Source organism: Vicugna pacos, chromosome 1, assembly GCF_048564905.1.
Source record: "Vicugna pacos chromosome 1, VicPac4, whole genome shotgun sequence".
Classification (NCBI taxonomy): Eukaryota; Metazoa; Chordata; class Mammalia; order Artiodactyla; family Camelidae; genus Vicugna; species Vicugna pacos.
This window is the reverse complement of record NC_132987.1, coordinates 121,424,619-121,435,848: the sequence shown is the minus strand read 5'-3', so window position 1 is coordinate 121,435,848 and position 11,230 is coordinate 121,424,619.

Genomic DNA, 11,230 nt, shown 5'->3' with positions numbered 1-11,230 from the left:
CATAAAGATGAATTGGGGTGATTGTTGAACTTGATTGCACATGTAAGAGAAAATTCTTTAGCTTTTAAAAAAAAGGTTTATGTAGCTTTAAAATCTCTCTTGGAAATAAATTCTTTCCTCTAATAGAAGATTAAAACTAGCTGGAAGGGGGGAATATTAATTTGGGGGGTTTATTTATTTATGTAGAAAATTCTTTAAAGCACCTTGTTAATGTTTTTATAATCCTTCCAACATTTCAAAGATCAGAAAATGAGAGGAAGTTCAGCAAAGCAGGGCAAGATCTCGAATGCTCTGACTGTCCTGAAGTCAAAATGCGAGAAGATGAACAACAAGTGTCTTGTGTGCAGCGCAGGGAACTGTATTCAATATCTTATAGTAACTCATCATGAAAAAGAATATGAAAGAGAATATATGTATGTTCATGTATGACTGAAACATGCTGCTGCACACCAGAAATGGACACCACATTGTAAACTGACTACACTTCAATTAAAAAAAATAAGGGAAAAAATGCAAGAAGAGAGACAGTCCCATACTGTCATTTTCTGAGGACCCCTCAGTGGGCTTTGCCTACTCCTGGGTTGCCCCACCACTTCTGCGAACTCTCAGGATCAAACTTCACAGCTGTAGGCATGTTCCCACATCCCAGCCAGTTTCACCGTCCACACCGTCAGGCCGGCCATGCACTGGTGCAGCTGCAGAGAACTCTGCATTTCGTGAAGCTGCTCTGGGCCTCGGTCTCCCCAGTGAGGTTGGGGGAACCCAGGTCTACAAGAACTGGAGCCGCAGGCACCAGCCTCGCAGCCACTCTCCAGGCCGGCCAGAGCACGTCCCCAAAGTCATCCGCTCTCCATCCCCAGGCCCACCCCAGTCACACGTGTTCACAACACAAGCACCTCTGAGGCCTCCAGACACAGTGACGTATCTGACGGCGCCCGCCCAGCGGTGCCCGCGAGGCGGAAAAGTCAGATTCCACCCTGAGTGAGCTTTTAAAGTCATGTCTCTATGAAACCAGCTTTGGAAATCCTTTCCTCTTCCTGCCTGGCGAGTTTTGACTGGGAGGTCGAGGGTGGAGGTGAGGACAGAGGGGAGGAGCATGCGTGTAAGCAGTCACGAGGCGCCAGATCCACCTGTCTGCCTGCTGGAACGTGTCCCATCCCCGCTCAGCATCTGTATTTCAGCCGTCTTGTCCTTCCTTCACCCAGTGAGGCAGCTGGCAAACTAGTGAGTAACGCTTGTTGAGCTCCTCCAAGCTCCAGGCGCTGCGCTAAGGTTATTCGATGAATAGACATTGTTTCGGCTCTCAAGGACTTTATTGTCTAAGGCGGGAGAAGGACAAATAAGTAACAACAGCATAAAAATGCTGCCACCACAGCACACGCAGCACGCTCTGGAGGCGGGAGGAAGGAGCGATGCCCTTGTGTTAGTCTGACATTTTGTGTTAATAATGTTTTTATTTGAAATGTGTTTTTTTCTTTAAATTGTGATTTTTAAAAGATCTGCTTTCAAAAATGACGACCACTTATTTATTGTGGGATTCCTAATGTGTGTCAAAGTGAAATGTATGGAAACACCATGACAAAGGAAGGGTTGGGGAAAGGAGAGCACGCAGCTACAGGCACAAGGTTCTACACTCTAGGAGAAGCGGTGCAGTGTTTTCTGAAGGTTAGACAGTGAAAGGTTAGCGTGAAACTAAAAACAATAGCATGACCACGAAGCAGCAAGACAGGGGAGCCAGCTCATAAGCCAGCAGTGGGGGGCGGGTGACGTTCTGAAAAGTGCTTAATTAAAATGCATGTTACGCGTAGTTTACCACAATGTAAAAAAATACTCAATGATCCAACTCAGTCGGATCCAAATAAGGGAAGAAAAAAGGAAAAGGGAACAAGATGATAGATTTAAACCCAACCATAACTCAGTTATAAGGGATGAAACATTCCAATGAAAAGGCACATATTGTCAAAGTGGATCAAAAGGCAGAACTTTATGTGTCTACAAGAAACCCATTTTAAATAAGACATGGATGGATTAAAGGTAAAGGATAGAAAAAAATATACCGTGCATATATGAGGCATCAGGTTAATGGGACCAGCCGTATTAATATAGACGAAATAGACTTCAGAACAAGGGCTACCACCAGGCGTGAAGGGTGCGATTTCAGAATGATCGTGGAATGAGTTCATCATGAGGAAGCAACAGTCCTAAATGTGTACACATCGCGTCACAGAGCTTCAAGAACACGTAAAGGAAAAGCTGGCGGTTCTAAAGGGAAACATAGAGAAAGCAGCAATTATAGTTGGACCTTTAAGTGCTTCTCTGGCAATAATTGATAGAACAAGTAGAGACAAAATGAGCGGCAATATCAGTAACACAGCACCCACCCACTTGCCCAGCTGACAGTTACAGACACTCCACCCAGCAAGTGCAATGTGCATTCTTTCCAAGTACACACAGAACAGTCGTCCAGAGGGGGCACGTGTCAGCCCATAAATAAGTCAGAATAAATGGCAAGTGGTTCAAATTATGTAATGTCTGTTCTTTGACCATAAAAGAATTGAACTAGAAACCAATAACATAAAAGTTATGTGGTAAACCTCCTAAATATCTGGAAATGTGACACTTCTAAACAGCCCATGGGCCAAAGAAAAACTCGCAAAGGAAATCAGAAAATGTTTTAAATGAAGTGAATATGCAATCATAACATACCAAATGCAGCTAACACATCATACGCAGCTAAATTAGCACCTAAAGGGAAAAGTATAGTTTTCAGTGCTTAATATAAGAAAAGAACAAAGGCCTCAAATAACTGATCTAAGTTTACAAGTCAAGACTCTAGGAAGACAACAGTGAATTAAACCCAAGTTAAAAAGGAAGTAAATAATAGGTGGAAATCAATGAACCACAAATCAACAAAGAACAGAAAATTTAAAGAAAGCATAGCTAAGTTCTTTGAAGAGGTCAGCATAATTGATAAATCTCTAGCCAGAAAAACCAGAAATAAAAAAAAACAGAAAAGACATAAATCACCAATGCTAGGAATTATAAGGAAGACATCACTGTAGGCACTACAAACGTTAAAACAACAAAGGAATGTCATGAACGACTTATGCCGATACATGAGACAAGTTACTTGAACAAATTTCGCAAAACACAAATTACTAAAATAAATGAATAACATGAATATTCCTGTATTTATTCAGGAACTTCAATTTGTAGTTAAAAGCTTTTCCTCGAAGAAAACTCTCATCCCAGATGGCTTCATTGGTGAATTCTACTGTGCATTGCTTTTCCTACTAAACATGTTGGGTAGAAATACTATTAATTCTATAGAAACTCTCTCAAAAATTCCTAGCTGCCTTTTCTTGTAGAAATTAAGCTGTTTATAAAATGTCATAAAGAAATGCAAAGCACCTAGATCAGCCAAAAAAATTTAAATAAATGAAATCAGAGGACTTACACTAGAAAACCACTGTGATTAGGCACTGCCGTTGTGCTGATGTGAAGTCAGACATAAGACTCATGGAGCAGAATGGAGAATCCAGCAATACACCCTCACACATTCATTCAGTTAATTTTCAACAAAGATACCAAGGAAGTTCAACTGGGGAAGGGACAGTCTTCCCAGCAAGCGGTTCTGGGACATCATGTCCATATGAGGGGGGAGAAATGAACCTCAGATCTTACCCTGAGTCATGTTTATTGGGTGTGCACTTAAAGTGAGTGTGTTGTTGGCTTTGTAAATTACCTCACTGTAGTTAAATTTTTGAAGAGCTTGTTTATTTGTTTAATTAGTTAGTTACTTTAATTGAAGTACCATCAGTTACAATGTGTCAGTTTCTGGCGCACAGCACAATGTCCCAGCCATGCATACTCATACGTGTATTTGTTTTCATAGTCTTTTTCATTAAAGGTCACTACAAGATATTGAACATTGTTTCCTGTGCTGTACAAAAGCTGTTTATTTTTAACTAACAGTGTCAGGATTAAGAAACAGTCTTCATATTGAATCCTTAGTCTCATGGGACTAAGCAAATAAATGTTGATACACAAATATTTACCTGGCAAAAATCCATCTAATATTTCACTTGACAAAGGAAAATACATGAAGGTCTAAAAAGACCCTGAAAAAATGTTCATCATTAGTAACTGGGAAAATTCAAATAAATCACAAAATATCATTACACATGCACCAGAATGGCTAAAATTTAAAACAATGGCAACCCGAGCTGTTGGTACAGTCGTGGGACAATGAGAACTCTCATTCACTGTGAGGTGGTATGGTCCAACCACTTTGGGAAAATGAGTGACAGTGTCTTATAAAATCAGATATACACCCACTGCATGAGCCAGACTCCCACTCTTAGGGACGTACCCGAGAGAAGTAAAAGCATCAGAAGGATCATGCAAGACAGTCGCTTTATCCATCCCAGCCAAACACCGCAGTCAGCCTGGGAGCCTGGCATCAGGCAGATGAATAAACAAACGGTGTATCTTCATACAGTGGAGTGACGCTCTTCAGGAAAAAGCTCTGCACCCCAGTACATGCAACAGTGTGACCCTCAGAATGTTATGTGGAGAGAAAGATCCTTACACACGAGCACAGGTTGTGCAGTTGCATTTACGTGCTGGTCTAGAACGGGCAAAAGGATCTATAGTGAAAGAAAAACCAGAACTGGGTTGCCTCAGTGGCCGGGTAGGGCCTGGGAAAGGCCCAAGGGAACTTCCTCTGTTTTGATAGAAGTTTGGATTAGACTTAAATTTTATACATTTTGCTGCTTATAAATTTTACCTTAAAAAAACCCAAAACTAATAATGGACTCTAATGAATGATATGCAGCTGAAGCATTTAAACAGTGAACTGTACTGGTGTCTACAACTTAAAACAGTCTGCATTAATACTGGATAGAGGGATACACAGATGTGTGATGGAGCAATGACAGAAAGATGTTAATTTTAGAGTCTGGGGCCGGGGTCAGTAAACCTTCTCTGTAAAGGTGAAGACAGTGAGTATTTTAGACTTTCTGGGCTGTACGGACACACTCAGTGTGTCCACTGGTGCAAGAAACCAGCCATAGGCAATATGGAGGTGAATACACGGGCTTGTGTCCCCATATAATTTTACTGAGGGACGCTGACCTTTGAATTTCACATAGTTTTCCTATGTCACAAGATACCTCTTCTTCTTTTGATTGCTTTTCAGCCATTTAAAAACATAAAGCTGTTCTTAGTTCGCAGGTCCTGTGACAACAAGCAGTGGTAAGATTTGACCCGCAGACTGTAGGTGGCAGAGCCCTGACCTAAGGGGTGGGTATATAAATGTTCATTGTATAGTTTTTTCAACTTTTCTGTGTATTCAAAACTTTTTCATAGTAAAATATTGGGGAAAATACAAAAGAAAAAATGGTGACGTGCTTAAGTCTCCTGCTAGCACTGCGATCCTGTGTCCACATCACCGTGTCACCTGTAGGAGTCTTACTCTGTACGTGCTGAAACCTGTGTGGTGCCTGTGCTCATGACTGGGACACGTAGGTTGTGAATTGCATTCTTTGTTATTTTAAAGGCCCTTCTTGGTCTTGCTTAATGCTTACCTACCTAAACTCCGTCTCACCTGACGTAGCCTATCTGTCCCTGTGTCTGAACCTCTGGGTTCAGGAGAGCCTCTTGGATCGGGCACAGAATTGGGGTTTTAATTTTTAAATTTATTCCATTTATATTTAATTATCTGACATGTGTTTGATCCTAGTTCTCTTGTACTTGTGTAGGTTATTTTTTCTTTTTTTATAATAAGAAGATGGGACACCCACACGCAGCCCCCTAGCAGTGTGGGTTGCCAGGGGACCCCTCACTCAGCCCCCCAAGTGCAGCTTCTCAGAACTGCGCCTGCGCACGGACCTCCCCTCCCGGCCCTGTGCGAGGTCTCGCCTCCACCACGTGTGTTTCAGTAGAGATGGACTCTGGACTTCTGCCCTCTTTTCTCTTGTCCTTCCTGGCTCTTCTCGGGGGGCAGAGGGGACGCTGCCTCGGACCACTGGTTTTAAACCAGAAGACTTACAGTGCGTTTTGAAAGGGTATCAGCTCTAACCACTGTTGACATTTTACTGCACTTTTTTAAGGGAAGAAGAAAGACTGTTTTCCTCACTCAGAGAACATCTAAAACCTCTTTTTGTGTTGCTGCGTGAGTTGTTAAAACATGGGAGTCTGTAGGTTAGAAATGATAAGGTTGGTGAGTAAATCCAATTTTCAATAATGAACGAAACATGAGTAAATACAGTTTCTCAGCACGAATGAGTAAGACAGTCATAAGTCTCCGGGTTAGAAGTGAGATGACATAGACCATCGTAGTTTAAACAGAGTCTCCCGGGGAAGCTTCCTGCTGGGAGGGGCTCTGCTTTGCAGCAAGACGCAGGCTGAGTGTGGGTTTCGTCTCAAGTTCAATCCCAGGGAGCCAGAGTTCTTTTTTATTCTCAATCTGTGCACTTTCCTGCTTGTCGCACAACATCAGACGGCGTCCATCCCACATGAAAACACGTGTCCACCGCCTCTTCACCCAAGGGTCTCATCTGAGTGTCACGGCCAGTGGCCTCTGGTCTCACCTGTAATTCTGCTCGACACTAAACCGAGGTCTTGGGAGCTGAGCCAGCCAGGCTCTTTCCCTCCTCTGGCCACGTCTCCTTGCCTTCGGAGGGCTGCCCGTGACGGCTGCCTGCTGTGTGCAGGCCTAGAGGCCGTCCATCGTGGAGTGCTGGCTGGGGCTTGGACACAGATCAGGCCAGTGGGGCCCTGGAGCCTGGGACCCTGACCAGCATGACGGAGGTGCAGGCGCCAGATGCCTGGGGCTGCCTGGAGGCTGCCCTTTCTGCGCTTTATTCTTTGGCTGTTCCACTAGGTCCGTGAGTCTCCACGTCCTGGCTGGCCTGGCTGATTGCCAGCTCCGTCCTGGTACCCAGGGGCCCACAACAAACACGAGAGCTGGCCATCAGGAGTGCCCCCAGGGGAGCAGTGGCCAGGTTTTCTGTTAGGAAAAAGATGGCTCAGAAGCCAAGGACCAGAAGGCAGGGCATGGCCACAGGAGGAGAGGCAGGGCGGGGAGGCGGCTGGCAGAGGACTAGAGGCTGGCATCGGGGAAGGGGATGGGCATGCACAGGATCTTTCTGGACGATTCCTCACAGCTGCAAGGGCGCCTACAACTATCTCAAAATAGAAACGCTTTTCTAAATAACAGGAGGTCCCTGTCCTCCATCATTCACGACCTGCAACACTGCCCAGCCCCTCTCTGAGCTGTGACCTCTCATCTCCTGCGCTGGGACCGGGGCCACGGGCACGTCTGCACACCTGGCTTCCCCTCATCCAGCTGGCACCTCCGTTTCTCCCTTGTTCCTCCTTCTCCCCCGCCCCCTGGCCTCTCTGTTCTGAAGCTGGCAGGGCCCCTGCTCCTGCCACCACCCAGGAATCGCCCCATCGCCTCCACTACCCCTCAGCGCCTCTCCCCTCCCCTCCTCCCCGCTCCCCACCGCAAACCTGCTCCTCGCCCTGGCCCTGCAGGCTGCAATAAAACCTGCCTTTAAACCAGGAGTATCTCTGGTAGCTGGTTTCTCCTTCCTCTTTCACTGCCAGACTCCCTAAGGCTCAGTCCCCCTGCCTGAGGGTCCTCACTCTAACCCAGCCTCCTGGACCTGCCTCCCTCGGCTCAAGTCTCCTCTGCTCCACCTTCGCTGCGACATCCCCTTTCCCGCCCCCCCCACTCCTCCTCCCCCCCATCTTTGCCCTCCCTGCCCCTCCCTCCATCTCTTCTCCCCACCCTGTCCCCTCCTCAGTCTTCATTTTTTCATCTGAAAAACAAACGGGGTAATAGCGCCCTTCCCGCAGAGACTGGTGGAGGGAGGGTGTTACAACCGCAAATATCTTGAAAACTCAAAGGGGTGATGTTTGGAGGTGTTTACGCCAACAGGAGCGGCCCTGTGCGAGGGAGGTGGCAGTTAAACTGACATGTCCTGGCCGCTGGGGCTGGTGTGCGCGCCTGTGTGTGTGACGTGTGGCCAGCTGGGGTAGGATAAACAAGGACGGGGAACCCTTGCCGGGGCCTTGTGGTTATCTCAAGTCCGTCACCTCTCTGGCTGGAAGCAAAGCTAGTTGTGTTTGCAAAGTCAGTGAAAACTCTGGCCCTGCTGCAGACAGAGCTGCTCCCAGAGCACGTTCGCCCCTAGTCACTGCCCTGAATTTCTTTGGATCCTAAGAGAACGTAGCGCGTTGTGGCCGCAGTAACCCTGCCCGGTCCCGGGGACTGAGCGGGAACGCGGGAGGACCCCGCAGCCAGGCAGAGCGCGCTGGTGCTGAGGCTCCATGCCTGTGACCGGCAGGTCTGCCCTTTGTCAGGCACCTCACGCACCACCTGCCTCGCTGCTGGGCCGGCATCGCACAGGTGTGTCCTGATGTGAGGACGGAGGGCAGGGAGGCCCACGGCTAGGAGGGGCCTCGGGGACCCGGTGGTCCTGCTCCCTGCCCCTCCTTCCTAGGTGGGTGCCTCCACCTGGGGTTGGGCAGGACTGGAGAAGAGCCCCCCACGGGCGCCATAAGGAGCCTCCAGCCTCACGCCAGGCGGGTAACTTGCCAACAGCATCAAGTATTCTAAGACTACGGTCAGGGAGTCTTTTGCGGTGGGCTCAGAGCTTGGGTCTATGAGGCCATTCTAGGGTTGACATTCACCAGGGACAAACCTCAGTCTCCCATCTGTAAAATGGCGATCCTGAGAGTCACCCAGGTGGGCTTGCATGGAAGGAAGGGGCCCAGCCAGCACCTGGCATCCAGTCCCGCCGAGTCACTGCCACCTGACTTAGCGTCTCTCCTGGGATCCCATCTGGTGTCTCCCCCACCTCCACCTGAAGGCCTTGCTGCCTTCATCTCCTCCTGCCACTGGTGGGGGCAGGGAGGGGCCCAGGAGGGGCCCGCCCACCTGGACAGCCTCCAGGATGGTGGCACAAGGGGCTCTGGGGAGCTTTCTCCCCTTTAACTGCCTCACTTTGCTCCGGTTGATCCTCTGAGCTCACCTGGCCAGGCTCTCGGCTCCCGGGATCCCCTGGGAGGATGCTAGCCTGCCCTAAGCCCTGGGATCCGCGTCCTCTGTGGATCTGCGTAAAGAAGCCCTTTGTCAGGGATGTCAGCAGGTTGAGGAAGGATAGGGTTTGGGGGATGACACAGGGGATGGGGTGGGACTCCGTCCCTTCATCCTCCCCAACATGCGCAGAAGACCCTGTCTGCTAAGAACCGGCTCCTTTCATGACCGTGTCTGCACCAGGGATCCCTGTTCCCTCTTCTACCTCCTCCTGTGTCCTGGGAGAGACTCCGAGTCCTCCCCCGTTGAGCACAAGCCCCGCTCCATACGTGGATGTGCTGCTGTTCCACCGATGGGTGCGTGTTGAGCACCTGCCATGTCAGAACTGTTCTGGGCTCAGAGGCCAAGACAGAGAGGTGAGTCTGGCTCCAGGGCTGGGTTGGTGGGTGATGTGAGCTGAGACGGGAGAAGCAGGGGCAGTCAGCACACAGCACCGGCCCTCCACCCAGCCCAGGCCCGGACAGCCTCCCGTGGGACGTGGCTCCTGTGCAGAGCCTGAAGGGCCAGCAGGACCAGCAGGGCCAGCGGGCAGTGGGCCAGCAGTGGCATGGGAGGGGTCAGGCCACACTGAGCAAATAGCATGTGTCCAGCAGGGAGGATTCTGGAAAATGTGAGAGGCTCAGAGCGCAAGACCACGGGGCCCAGGATTCTGGGAGGTGAGGCGGGGGCAGGAGGGGCAGGCAGGGATGTGCTGGTAAGAGGTGAGTAACCAGCCCTCTGCAGAAGCAGCAGGCGCATTTATATGTGTGTGCACGTCAGTTTATTCCCCGCTCTGCTCACGTAAGGGAGGTTTCGTGCGCAGCTTACAAGTAACGATGGAAGACACGGCGCTTTTTACTGTAAGGTCCCTCTCCCCAGCTGAATGCTTTTGTTGATTTTTGCCGAACTCTTGTATTTGTAGCCAGTCTATAGCTGTGGTTCAATCACAATCAGACAGTTTTTTGTGCTATTCACAACATCAAAGTTACAAACACAACACCACGGTTACAAACACAACACACTCTGAAGTCAGTCTGCATGATTAATAGTTTCTCCACCACTTTCTAAAGACTAAACAATCAGCAGCAAAAAACACACCGAGCCCTGATTTATAGCATTTGCTGAACTCCGCGATGTCAACACTCCCACGGCTAATTTGAAGCTGCCACCGTGATGCCGCTGAATACAGTTGGGAAGAGAAGCGTAGAGGGCGTGTGAGCTAGGGTTTCTGCCTCTCAGATGCAGTAGAGGCAAAGGACCGAGAGAACAGAGGTGACTGTGACATGCAGTCAAGTAATTAGGAAGTGACAGGCTTGGAGCATTTGTTATCTCTGTGTTAATATCATTTATTTAACTGTACATTTCTATAGAGTATTAATAGCAGCTGTTTAACACTCAGCTCTCACAAGCCAGTCTAAGCCAGCCCAGCACCACCCCCACCCCAGGTAGAGACTGGGCCTTGGAGGGACGGCCAGTCCCGGCTACGGAGGGGAAGGTGGCTGTGAAGGACACGGCGCTGAGGCATCTCTCCGGGTCCTCATCCTGGAGCCCGGGACTGCATTACTTCACATGGTGAAGGAGTTGAGGGTAGCAGATGGAACTGAAGTTGCTAATCAGCTGGCCTTAAAACAGGGAGACTACTCTGGACTGTCCGGGCGGGCCCGGAGCAATCACTAGGGTCCTTGAACGTGGCAACGGGAGGTGGCAGAGATGCTCAGTGATGTGAAGACCCTGCCGTCTGTCCTTGAAGGTGGAGGGAGGGCCCAAGCCCGGAGCCCAGGGCGCCCCTGGAAGCCGGAAAAGGCAAGAGACAAAGTCTCCCTTGGAGCCTCAGGAGGGACCAGTCCTGCCAACACCTTGGTGTGAGTCCGGGGAGACGCGTGTCAGACTTCGAAGCCCCAGACACGGAGGATGGTCAGTTCGTCGTTTTTAACGCTGTTTGTGACAGTGTGTTACAGCCACAGGAAACTCGTGTGCAGCCCTCTGTTTCTAGCTCCTATTCTGCGACCCCTGTGAACGGCCAGGTTGGGTCACAGGTGAGGGTCGGGGCTGACCCACCGGGGGCCCTGGGCAGGACTTAGCCTCTGAAAGAGGACTCAGGACAGCAGTACTGATCGTGTTGGGTCGTGATGAGGATTAAAC